General features: G+C 37.2%; 2 long non-coding RNA genes across 2 annotated transcripts in view; one reads left to right on the top strand and one right to left on the bottom strand.

Moving 5' to 3' along the window:
- Positions 1-12334, top strand: part of LOC125611842 — a 247541-nt gene that overhangs the window by 94721 nt on the left and 140486 nt on the right. The window lies entirely within an intron of this gene.
- Positions 10264-12334, bottom strand: part of LOC125611843 — a 5473-nt gene continuing 3402 nt past the window's right edge. Inside the window, exon 3 of the long non-coding RNA XR_007342084.1 lies at positions 10264-10401. This is a non-coding gene — a long non-coding RNA (uncharacterized LOC125611843). The remainder of the gene's footprint in view (positions 10402-12334) is intronic.

Raw genomic sequence — 12334 nt, 5'->3', positions numbered from 1 at the left:
GGGGGAGGGGGCGGCTCTGCCTCTCAGCAGGCCGCTGCTCCTCTTCTGCTGGTGGGTCGCAGGCCCGCCTACCTTGCAGGAGTGATTGGAAGCTCTGTTCAGCCGTGGGCCACTGGGCCTTTTCTGCCGGTGGTCACCGTTCCGCCTACCTTCTTTTCGTTTTCATAATATGCACCCTACCATGTGTATAGTGATTTCTCACTGCTGTTTAGATTTTCATTTTCCTGATAATCGGTGTTGTTGCACACCTTTTTATATACTTTTTAGCCATTTGTACATCTTCTCTATAGTCGTATCTATTCAAATTCTTTGCTTGTGTTTTAAATCATATCATCTGGCATTTGTTTGTTTGTTTGTTTGACTATTAGAGAATATGAAGTCCTTATATATTTTGGACATTGACCTTTTGTCAGATACATGGTTTACATGTACATTCTTCCTTTCCAGGCGTTGCTTTTTCATTTTGCTGATTGTTTCCTTTGCTTTGCCAAAGCTTTTCACTTTGGTATATCCCCATCTAGTTATTTTTGCTTTTGTTGTCTCTACTTTCAGAGCCATTTCCAAGTCTAATTAACCTATTTCCTATGATTTATTCAAGTTTTATGATTTTTGGTTTTAATTTATGTCTTCGATTCATTTTGAATTAATTTTTGTTAGTTGCACACGATAAGGTTCTAAATCAGGTAGTGTTGTCATGCACTAGTTGACTGTGTATGCATGAGTTTCTTTTTTTATAAGCACTCGATTCTGCTCCATTGGTTTATGTGTCTGTTTTTATACGAGTATCATATTGTACTGATTACTGTAGCATTTCTATGACAGTTTGTAATTAGAAAATGTGGGGGCTGGGGATGTGGCTCAAGCGGTAAAGCGCTCGCCTGGCATGTGCAGGGCACTGGGTTCAATCCTCAGCACCACATAAAATAAAATAAAGATGTTGTGTCCACGAAAAACTACAAAATAAATATTAAAAATTCTCTCTCTCTCTCTCTCTCTCTCTCCTGTCTCTCTCTTAAAAAAAAAAGAAAATGTGATACCTTCAGGTTTGTTCTTCTTTTTCAATACTGAATTATTTATTTCAGGACTTTTGTAGTGCCATATAAATTTTAGAATTTTTTTTCTATTTCTGTGAAAAAAATGTCATTGAAATTTCAAAAAGGGTTATATTGAATTTATAGATAGCTTTGGGTTGTATGGATATTTTAACAATATTAATTTTTCTAGCCCATGAACTTGAGGTATTATTCCATTTGTTTATGTCTGTTTAAATCTTTTTCATCAGTCTTAGTTTCCAGTATACAGATCATTCACCTCATTGGTTAGATTTTTCATAAGTATTTTATTATTTTTGACATTATAGTAAATGGAATTGTTTTCTTTCTTTTTAGATATTTAATTGTTAGTGTATAGAAAGATGACTTATTTTTGGACTTTGTACATCACTGCCTCAGCATCTTATCAACCTAGCTGGACCAATAATGTTAAATGGAAAATGGAAAATTAATGACTTGTTCCCCAAAGCAAAGCAAGAGAATGTATTTCCTATGCTGGGAAATTTACCCAGAAGATTCTCTTGGGACTATGACATTTAAAAATAAGCAAATGCTTTAGCACTAATTCTATGTCACAAAATAGGTACCCTCCTCAGCAGCTGCATGCATGTTCAACTTGCAGCTATAGGGAATATTTGCAAAAAAAAAAATGAAAAGAGCTCATTATTATTTTTAGCTGAGAAATGACTATCATCAGGGAGATAAATCATTCCTCAGTGAAGGAAACCTCAATTACACTTCATAGATTTATATGTCATTTAGATATAGGGCAGATAAACCTGCTGGGATATCTGGAGAAATGATCCTTGGTTTGAGGAAGTTTTGTTGCTCCCAAAGAAAGCTTTGAAATACATAGTGCTAACCAGACTGTGAAAGTTCCTTGCAGAATTGTTTTGTCAAATTGAAGAAATGTTTATCATAGAGGTATAAAATTGGAGATACCTTAAATTAGCTAAATAACTCATATGCTTAAAAATTACTTTAATGGGAATATAAGACATACAAAATCAGATTTTGACATGAGATGGAATCAAAATTATAGTGGTTGAGATAAACATAAGAAAATAAACCAATTTATTCTGAAAAGGAAGTGTGCATAATACTTAAGCAATATAAGAGTAGATAGCTCTAGGTTCAATGTTTGGATTACAAGACCTTCCATAGAAGGTTAGTGAAGATTTTGCCTCCTAATGCCTCTATCTCTACAGAGTTACCTTCTGGGTAGAGGTAACTATCTTGTTATCAAGATCAAGGAACTTCATCACTGGAAACAAATTCACTGAACTCTGAAATTCTTCCCTTTTGAAACTTATTAATATAATTGTTCTTGAGAGATTGAGGTTAATTTGGAGAAAAGGGACATGTGTGATCTGCATAGGAGATTTCCTATGAGGTAGGGGAATTGGCCTTATTGATAATTTCAACATTAGGCCAAGAGGATTGTGGGGTAGCTGGATGTGAAATAGTGTGTAACTGAATGGGCAGAAGTACTCTAGGAATAGCTGAGAGTCATACATACAAATGAGTAGTGACAATGAATACTGAAGCATGGGATTCTTTCTTGTCCAGTAGAGGAATCTGGGTCTGTCAGGTGTGATTGCAATGGTGAAAAAGGAAAGAACAAATTTTATGGAATGAGTTTTTAATAGTTCTGGGGTAGGAAGATGTCCGTTAGAGAAGGAGACAGGGAGGGATATGACTCCAAAATCTGCTTTCCCAAATAGACTGGAGGAAGGTGAGGTTTGAAGAGAGGTGTTTTGGAGACTGTGTATGTGTGTGTGTGTGGAGAGAGAGAGAGAGAGAGAGAGAGAGAGAGAGAGAGAGAGAGAGAGAGAGAGAACCTATCTATTTGCTGCAAAAGTGAAAAGCAGGTTCCTCACTCGAGACAGAGATTCAACCAAGAGATTTTATTGGGGAGCTGCTGCCCGAAGGGTAAGAAAAGAAAAGGAAGAGAGCAGAAAAAGGGAGGAAGAGAGCAGAGAGTGTGAACTTGCAAGCTTCAGCTTAAGAAGGGTTCTGTAGGAGACAGGGCGTGTGCTGATTGGCAGCGTGACTCAGGAACTGGAGAGCAGACACTGTGTCTCCAGGGATTGATCTAGAAAACTTTTGACTTTGGTGCCCTTTGGCATGGTGCCCTTAGGAGAGGAAGGGGAGGGGTAAGAGATAATGGTGATGTTCTTCTCACGAGATGGAAACTTAACTTCAGCAGGGAGAAACTCAATGGGGGAAATAAAACCAAAAGGCAAGGTCTCCCACATACCCAACAAAAAGTATTTATTGGGTCCCAAATGATGTTACAGGGATGTTCTTAATGGCTAATGAGACAGGGCTGAATAACAGAAGACATGATGATCCTTTGCACATGTGTTCACACTAAATGGTGCTTTATAATTCACTTTCAATGACATGATATTGTCTGACATACATAACATCACATTTTATAAATGATGAGACCAACCCAAGTAAAGGTTAATGGCAAGGAAGAAAGGAGGGGAATAAAACTGGAATCTCCTAATCAAAATTCAGTGTTCTAATTTAATTTCCAAAATTATACAGATCTAATAAGGTTATTGGAGTTTTTGATCCCTCAAAGGGTACCCTGTTATAATTAGAATAGATTCCAAAATGTATAAAAATGATTAGCACGCTCTGGTCTCTGGCAAACACTCTAAGTTCTAACACTCTAACACTTTGCCATCTCTCCCTCCTTTCACTGACCTTCATTAATTCCTCAAACATAGAGTCCTTAAGTATACTATACTCCATGATAATACTTGGCACACTATCCATTTTATTATTAACTAGTAGAAATTATTTAATAACTGGCTTCTGATCTGGACTCTAAGCCCTGTGTTGATAATTCTCCTTCTATATTGCTTATTTGGTCTATTCTCAATGCTTTGCCCAGTGTCTGGCACATACAAGTGCTTATTCCATGTCTTTTAGTTCACTCCAAATAAGAAAATTATCTTTCTTTGACTTTGTGGGAAATCATCTTGCTATGACCTTGTTCCTATGCTTTTTGTCTGATATTGGGTAGATTATATCCTCCTCCTTTGCTCAGCCTGTGTAACTTTGGCCCATTCTTACAAATCCAATTTAAGACTCTCTCAGACAATTGTTTCTGCCTCTTCTGATCTTTTCACACATTTACTGTGATAATGAAGCAGTCAACATTTGATTACATTCATTCTTTCTTTTTATAAAACAGTGTATATCTCATGGATTTTTCTTTCTATACAATATTTTAAAAGAAATTCTGCAAGTCTTTTCCCCCATTATTATTATTATTATTTTTTAGAGCTATGAACCTGCTGGGCATCTTCAAGGTGATGAGTAACAACTAGCTGACATTGATTTGGAAGATGCTCCAGAATAGAGAGCAGTCAGGAGACAAAGGTTTTTGATAGAGTACAGGTCCGGAGCTGATCAAAGAGAGGGCATAGGGGAGACAGACTTATTATTATTTTTTAGGAGGCTGAATGTCAGAGATTGTAGTGAACATTTCAAAGCATATCAGAGAAAATAACAGGGTAGATATTTGTCTCTCAGGATGCATCCATGAGAAATGTACTGAAAAAGTCCACTTGAAAACTAACAGGAAAGTCAAGGTTAATAGGAGAAACATTGAATGCCCAACAATATCCACAGAGGTTTTAATTTAACATTATATGAAAAAGCTACACAGAAAGTGAAGTAAATACATTGGAATTTAAATCACTTACCATAATCTGTGTATTGGGCCCTTTTATTAAAATATTTTTATAATTTTCAAACATTGAATTTAATCAACTCAACAATACAAAAGTTGGCAATCTGACAGAAAGATAATAACTGAATAGACTTTCGTTTTCAACATGAATAGAACTTGTGGACTGAGGAAAACTATTTTCCCCCTATTCATTCCATGTCATAAATCTATAGAATTGAATAACCTTGTTTTGAAAATCCTATTCAGACAGGGAACACAGGTCTCTTAATCTCAAAATCCTATGTACCAACTTGTATTGCACTGATAGGTTTGCTCTTTTTCTTATTGAACTGTAAATTCCTAGGGTCCAGAGATTTTCTTTTTTTCATGCTCCTAAGTGTCTGGTTTATGCAAGAAACTTTTTAAAAGTAAAAGGTTAAAGAAGATGTAGCAGATGATGTTGTTGTGAGCAAAAATAGTTTCAAAATTATATTTGGCAAAATATGGAAAACTTTCCTTCAACCACAAAGCAGGAAAATGATTTTTAAAACAGACTTGACCTATTTAGGGACAAAGATGCTGAAACCCCTTTTTCCAGAATCTGCATTCTAGAGTTTCTGAACTTCCCTTGTTTATTTCAGCTTGGGATAAGGCACAATAAGGCTGCTGTTATAGAATCAATATGATATCTGAAATAAGAGTAGTGAACAAAATATTAATAATAGATACATGAATTAGTATATCCAATATACCAAGTCAGACTAGTTGAAACACAGGGACCTTTTTTTTTATCCCCACTGGGACTTGAACCCAGGGCCTTATGTATATTAGGCAAGTACTCTACCATTGGGCTACATTCCCAGTCCCAGGGACATAAGTTTTGACAAGAGGGCAATGAAGTAATTATGACCTTTGTCCTCAAAGAGGGAAATGTTTGTGACCACAAGGTTAGAAAACAGGAATAGAGGTAGAAAAGCCCAAACTACACAGTTTACAGTTGGAAGTGGACTCACCAGTTAGTTTCATCCAGTGGTGTGACTAAGGAAACTGCAGTGATACGGGAATTACAGAAATGAGAAAAATGAATGATAATTCTCTCAGAGAAATGTCCCTGTAGAAGTATAAGAATAGATCTTATCTCCCTAAGAGTTACTTAGCTTGTTATTTTGACATCTTTATACCTGTTTATGAGCTACTACTAGACCAGGTACATAAAGCAATTAAAATAAGTTTTGAGGCTGGACAGAAGCAAGGGACACGTGGATATGGTCAAGCTTGGCCTCTTCATAGTTTTATTTTTTTTCCCTCTAAGATCTCAACTCCAAACAAAAATTTACACTTTTTGATTTTGATTCTTTTATAATGTAGATGACTCCATGGATCAATTATACTGTACTTATAAAATATATATTCTCAAAAATATTGGATGGGCTTGTGCAACCCTGGGAATTTAGAATGGGTATAGAGCAAAGACTTCCTTTATTTCTTCACTGATGCTGGTTCATGTGGTCAGAATTTTATAAATGGTACCACAAATGTATCTTTGCCCAGTCCTAGAACCTGTGAAGAAAATGAGTTATTATGCTTGTGGTTATATTATTGTACATGACAAAAGAGAATTCCTAGATGTGATAAGGTTACTGTTAATCAACTGCCCCTTACACTGAGAATATTGTGCTGGATTATTCATGTGGATCTGGTGCAATCACAAGAGGCATTATAAATAAAGCTCCTTCTCCTGCCAGTAGACATAGCAGGAATAAAAAAAGGGGAGGTCAGAGAAATTTGAAGCATGAAAAAGACACTGTTGATGAGTTGAAGATGTGATCACAAGATGGAATGCCAGCAGCTTTGAGAGACAGCAGACACTGACACAGACTTACAGCCGCAAAGGAGCTAGATTGTGACAGTCACCAAAGGAGCTCGGATGCAGATTCTTCCTGTAAACCTCCAGATAAATAAGCCTAATAAGCCAGTGTCTGGGTTTTAGTATTGTTAGCTCCTGCACTGAGAACTCAGTCCAGTCTACCTAGACTTCTGACCAACAGAACTGTTAGATAATTAATGGGTGCTATTTTAAGATAATAGATTTAAAGTAATTTGTTATACATCAGTAGAAAACTAATAAAGCTACACACTGACATGTTTATGGATGAAATTATTCTAATTTGTGTCAAATTAATCCAGTGTAGAAGCATGAAAATGGGGGCAAGCAAAACTATAGTTAAATATATTTAAAATAATCTGTAGTTAAAATATTATAAAAAGCTAGAATGTGTGCTTGAAACAGTTTTACAGAGGAACTAGTAAAAAATGAGTTCTACAACTCTTTGATAGTCTACATCCACCTTGAGACTTTAAAAGGGTAAATCAAGAAAATTTGTGTCAATCTAAGATGAATTTTTGCCCCTGTGCTCAAGTGGAGGGATGGTATGGCAGGTGTTCCCTCATTCATTTCAAGACTAGAGAATCTTTTCTTCAACAAAACTGTTTGGAAGAGCAAAGTTTCTCAACAATTGAGTGACATCATGACATGATGTCACAGACAACTAAAGTACATGTGAAAGTAATCTGTGTTGGGGATAGGGAAAGGGGGAGTGGGGAGTTGCATTTTGAATAGACTCCCACCATAAGAGGAGCAGTGAAATATTTCCATGGACTAGAGATAGTGTAACATGTAGAGTGAATGGATGAGTTCTTTGTCTCCTAAATTTGAGGAATGAAATCTATGGATACAAGGATGAGAGCATATTAACAGGATTTACAGAAAGAAATAAGAGCTCCTGAAGAGGGAGTGTCCCTAAGGAGAGATGTCCACAGGTGTCTGTTGTCTAGGGGTTTTTATGTTCTTTATCTGTCCCTATAGACTGGTGGGGACTATGTTAATGGGGGATGCTAGCATGGACCAATTAAACTCTCTTAAGTTCTGAGTTTAATAAGCCAGTCAGAAGTTTATAATATCCCTTATTTATATAATTAAGAGAACAGGTCTAAAGTTGGGCACAGTGGCACACACCTATAATCCTAGCAGCTCTGGAAGCTAAGATGGGAGGAGAGCAAGTTCAAAGCCAGCCTCAGAAAAAATGAGGTGCTAAGGAACACAGTGAGACTCTGTCTCTAAATAAAATACAAAATAGGGCTGGGGATGTGGCTCAGTGGTTGAGTGCCCCTGTGTTGAATTCCCAGTAAGAATGAGTCTAATCTTGTGGTTTGGCATATCTGTGAAGGCAAGGAAGTGCTTCAGGAGTTGATTTGGTGGACAGTCTTTGCTAGGGGTAGGCATGGGGTAACTAAGGAAAAGCTACTGTAGTTGAAGCTGTTAGGAACAGTAATAGGTGCTAAGGAACCATTGCAGATGAAGCTCTTGGGGGCACCAAGTAACAGAATGTTCTACAGACCATCTCTTTCTAGAATGGCATGTTATTCTCCTCCCCTCCTTCCCTTCCGCAAGGCCTTATCCTATCTGCCTATGGGAGGTCTACCTTTCTGCCTCATTAGCTCAATAGATTGCATGCAAAGAAATCAGGTGTTACATTGTCTTAGATCGTATTTGTAGTTTTTTACGGAAGGTAATGATGGTGCACTCTGAACTTTTTTGGAGGGAACTAAGTGACCTCTGGGAAAGAAGGCAGTGGTGACATTCTTTGAGTGACCTACAGGAACACCCCCAAGAGGAAAGTCATGATATTGAAAGACTTTACCTTGTGGTAAGACTTCCCTGTCCCTGATCATTTTTCCTTTTTTAACAATTCCTAGAGGGATCAGAAACCTTTGTAAGTATGTGGGTGTGAGGGAAACAGCAGAAAAGATGAGCAAGAAAGAATGTAGTTTTTCTCTGTTCATGGCCCTGCTTCAGCTGGGAATAAGGGAGTTCATTTAAGACAAAACAAGTTCGGTATGTGATTATTACACAGAGTTTTACTTTCTGATTGGAAGATGGAGACTGTCTCTTATAGTGACGGTAATATTGTCAAAATAGAATATGACCACATCTGTAGACAGCCTGTTCATTCCCTTACTTATTGCTTCCCAGAATAAATTGATGATGTTGGAGATGGTTCATTACATGGGACTCGGGGGGCAGAAGGTGGAGCAGTACTTACCATCCATGCCCTCCTGGAGTCTCTGAACTGTAAAATGTTATGATACACAAACACAGGAAGTGATGAAGTGGAGAGCCAGCACTGGCAGTGAAGAGCTGAGACTTTGTTCCTGGAGCATAAAACATACACAACTTTCTTTGCATTTCTCCATCCCATCAGTTCCTGCTTTATTCTCACCTGGGGTACTAAAATAATCTTGAAGTTGGTGTCCTTTCCCCAGGACATCTACTGTCTCTCAATCTCTTTCGCATACTGCTCCAAATGATATTTATAAAACTGAATTTTGTTCATATCAATTCTCTTATTAAAATCTCTCACTGGTTCTTTACAACTCATGGGATTAAATCCAATCATGAAGATAAATACATCCTTCTAGATCTGTTATCTTCCTCCCTTTTTGGTTTCCATTTCATATGATCTAGACAGTCTAATAAGTCATTGGATATTTAGAGACTATTTCAAACTCATAATAAAAGTGACAAAAGAGCTTCCAAAGTACACCTTTCCAAAGTTTTAGAATTTTTTGTGTATCAGTCAAATGAATTTTTATTACTAGGTACACTGTGCTGTGAATTCTTGAAGATAAAAGTTATGTTGTATCCTATTCCCTGCTATATATCTAAGCACAAATGCATATTTTACAGAAAGAAAAAGAGAAAGCGAGCTCGTTAATGTAAAACTACATTAATAGTGCTTATAGAACAACTTAGAAGGCTCCCAGAAAGTGCATTTTTAGTTAAATAAAACTTCAGAGAAAAACGCTTTGTTTGAACCCCTACTGCAAAGAATGCTTTCCAGACACCTTGTTGCTTATTTCTTCAAGTATGGCCCACCAGTCATAATTGAATTTTTCTTAGTTGAATACTTGAACAGTCCTTTTAGTCCCCATTCTATATAAAGTTTTTTTGAGTTTGATGTGAATTGAGCTGAAAAAAATAACAAAAGGATATGATTATGATTTTATTTAAAAAATAAATGCTCATGATTACCGTAGTTTCCCATGATTTACTTCTGTTTGTTGAAGTCCAAATTCTGGTGGATATCAATAAGTATAATGTAAAATATACATTATAAGTAATTTGGACTCACTGGTTTAGTTGCATTTTTAGAGAGACAGTTAAGGAAGTAGATGTCCCATTAGCAGTTCTCAATCGGCTGTTAACTTGCTTATGTGATGATAGAAAAATGAAGAAAAAAGTACTGAGGACTTTATGTAAACATGTGTATACTAAAATTAATGTATTAAATTAACTTAAACTCCCTTTGCACCTAAAATAATAAACACAAACAGGAATTCTTTTATTTTTTTAGTTCCTGGTACATTACAGGCACTGTAGAAATATTTCTTAATTTAAGCCTCTTACAAATTTTTAACATTGGCATTGATTCCTTTTGGATATAAGAAAACTGCAGTTTGAAATCAGAGATTCCCAAAAGTTCTCATCACAGTGCTCTTGGTCATCCTTATTCTTTTTATGACTGTTAGATCAAAATAAATGCCCAAGTTTCAGTTATTAAATGGAGATAGATCCAAACAACTCAAGTGTTGATAGGTCTAAGCTGTTTAAAAACATACGTATAGCTGGGCCAGGTGGCACATGCCTATAATTCTAGCAGCTCAGGAGGCTGAGGCAGGAGGATCAAAGTCAGCCTCAGCAACTTAGAAAGACTCTAAGCAACTCAGTGAGACCTTGTCTCTAAACAAAATACGAAAAAGTACTGGGAATGTGGGTCAGTGCATAAGCGCCCTCTGTGTTCAAACAACCAAATGAAAAAAAAATAATACATATAAGTTAAAAGGCTCTCTATTCACCTTGCAGATTGTTTCTTTTGCTGATAAGAAACTTTTTAGTTTGAATCCATCCCATTTATTGATTCTTGATTTTAATTCTTGCACTATAGGAATCTTATTAAGGAAATTGGGTCCTACTTCCACATGATGGAAATTAGGGCCTACTTTTTCTTCTATTATACACAGTCTCTGGTTTAATTCCTAAGTCCTTGATCCACTTTGAGTCGATTTTTTTGCCTGGTGAGAGATAGGGGTTTAATCTCATTTTGTTGCATATGTATTTCCAGTTCTCCCAGCACCATTTGTTGAAGTGACTATCTTTTCTCCAATGTATGTTTTTGGCACCTTTGTCTAATATAAGATAATTCTGATTTTGTGGCTTAGTCTCTGTATCCTCTATTCTGTACCATTGTTCTACCAGTCTATTTTGGTGCCAATACCATGCTGTTAGGTTAAAAGGAAAATGATAAATTTATTTCAGTTTCTTGAATAGCAACAAAATTAGGTACTAATGTGACGTAATTTTCTATTGAGCTCTTCCTTCCTTCTCAAGTCATAGAATCAGATTGGATGCTAAGAGCCACAGCCAAGTAATATGATGCATGGCATTTTTGGTTGAAAGGTGACGCCAACAAGCCATTGAGATGATATGATTATGTTAAGATCTGCATTCATATGGATATTGGACTCCTGCTGTCCACCTCGGACTGTTACAGGACTCCTGGAGAGTTCCCATTGGTTGGGGAAGTGCGATAGGAGGGAATTCCGGAGGAGGTACTTCCTGAGGGGGTCCGGGAGAACACCGTGTGGGTCGGTCTGCAATCTTACCGGGAGCATACGGGGCATTGGCGGCAGTTTCAAAAATAAAGTTTGTTCCTGCTTGAGTGGCTCGTGATTTTGTGCCCAGCCAGACTGCGGCAATTGGTGGCCCGTGCAGGGGACACCTGAAGCTTGGAGGTGAGTAAAATTGCTCGCCCCTGAGGGAAGGCAAGAGAATGGTTGACCATTTCAAAAAACAATGTGTTCTTGTTTTGATTTATTTTGTTTTTTGTTTCAAGCTGCCTATCATTAGAACTTTCTCAGGCAAACTGGGAAAAATGGTTGGCTCAAGGTTTGAAGTTGTTCTGCCCCGAGAAAGAGAAAATTGATACAACGATTTTTTGTTCCATTTTTGTTTCATTCTGTTTCGGTTTTGTTTTATGTTATCTTATTGGGTTGCGTTACCTTTATAGTAGATTAGAAATTAGTAAAAAACAAACTGAAAGACTGTTAAGTAAATTGTTAGAGGTCCAGACTATGGTAGAAAACATATTAGGTCAAGCAAAAGAGAAGGTCTCTCGAGCTAGTCAGACAGAGGAAAATTTAAAGGAAGAAAGCTTAAAGGACAAACAACCATCAGGGGGGGAGCTACAACAGGAGGCTGCTACTAACTCCATTCTATCACCAGAGGGCGTAATTCAACCAACAGCTTCATCTACAGCTGAGTGGCCCTCAACTCCCGTAGTTGATGGATGGAATCCTGAGGCAGGACCCCAAAGATTAGCATGCCCTGTACTTGAGCAGGCAGGAGGGCAACGAATTCACCGTGCTTTAGATTTCAAAACAGTGAAGCAATTAAAGGAGGCTGTAACAACCTGTGGCCCGCAAGCACCCTTCACTGTGAGCATGGTCGAATCCATTACCAACTTGGACATGA

The sequence above is a fragment of the Marmota marmota genome, unplaced genomic scaffold, assembly GCF_001458135.2.
Source record: "Marmota marmota marmota unplaced genomic scaffold, marMar, whole genome shotgun sequence".
Lineage (NCBI taxonomy): Eukaryota > Metazoa > Chordata > Mammalia > Rodentia > Sciuridae > Marmota > Marmota marmota.
Note: the sequence above shows the minus strand (reverse complement) of the source record. Positions and strands in the feature narration are given on the sequence as shown.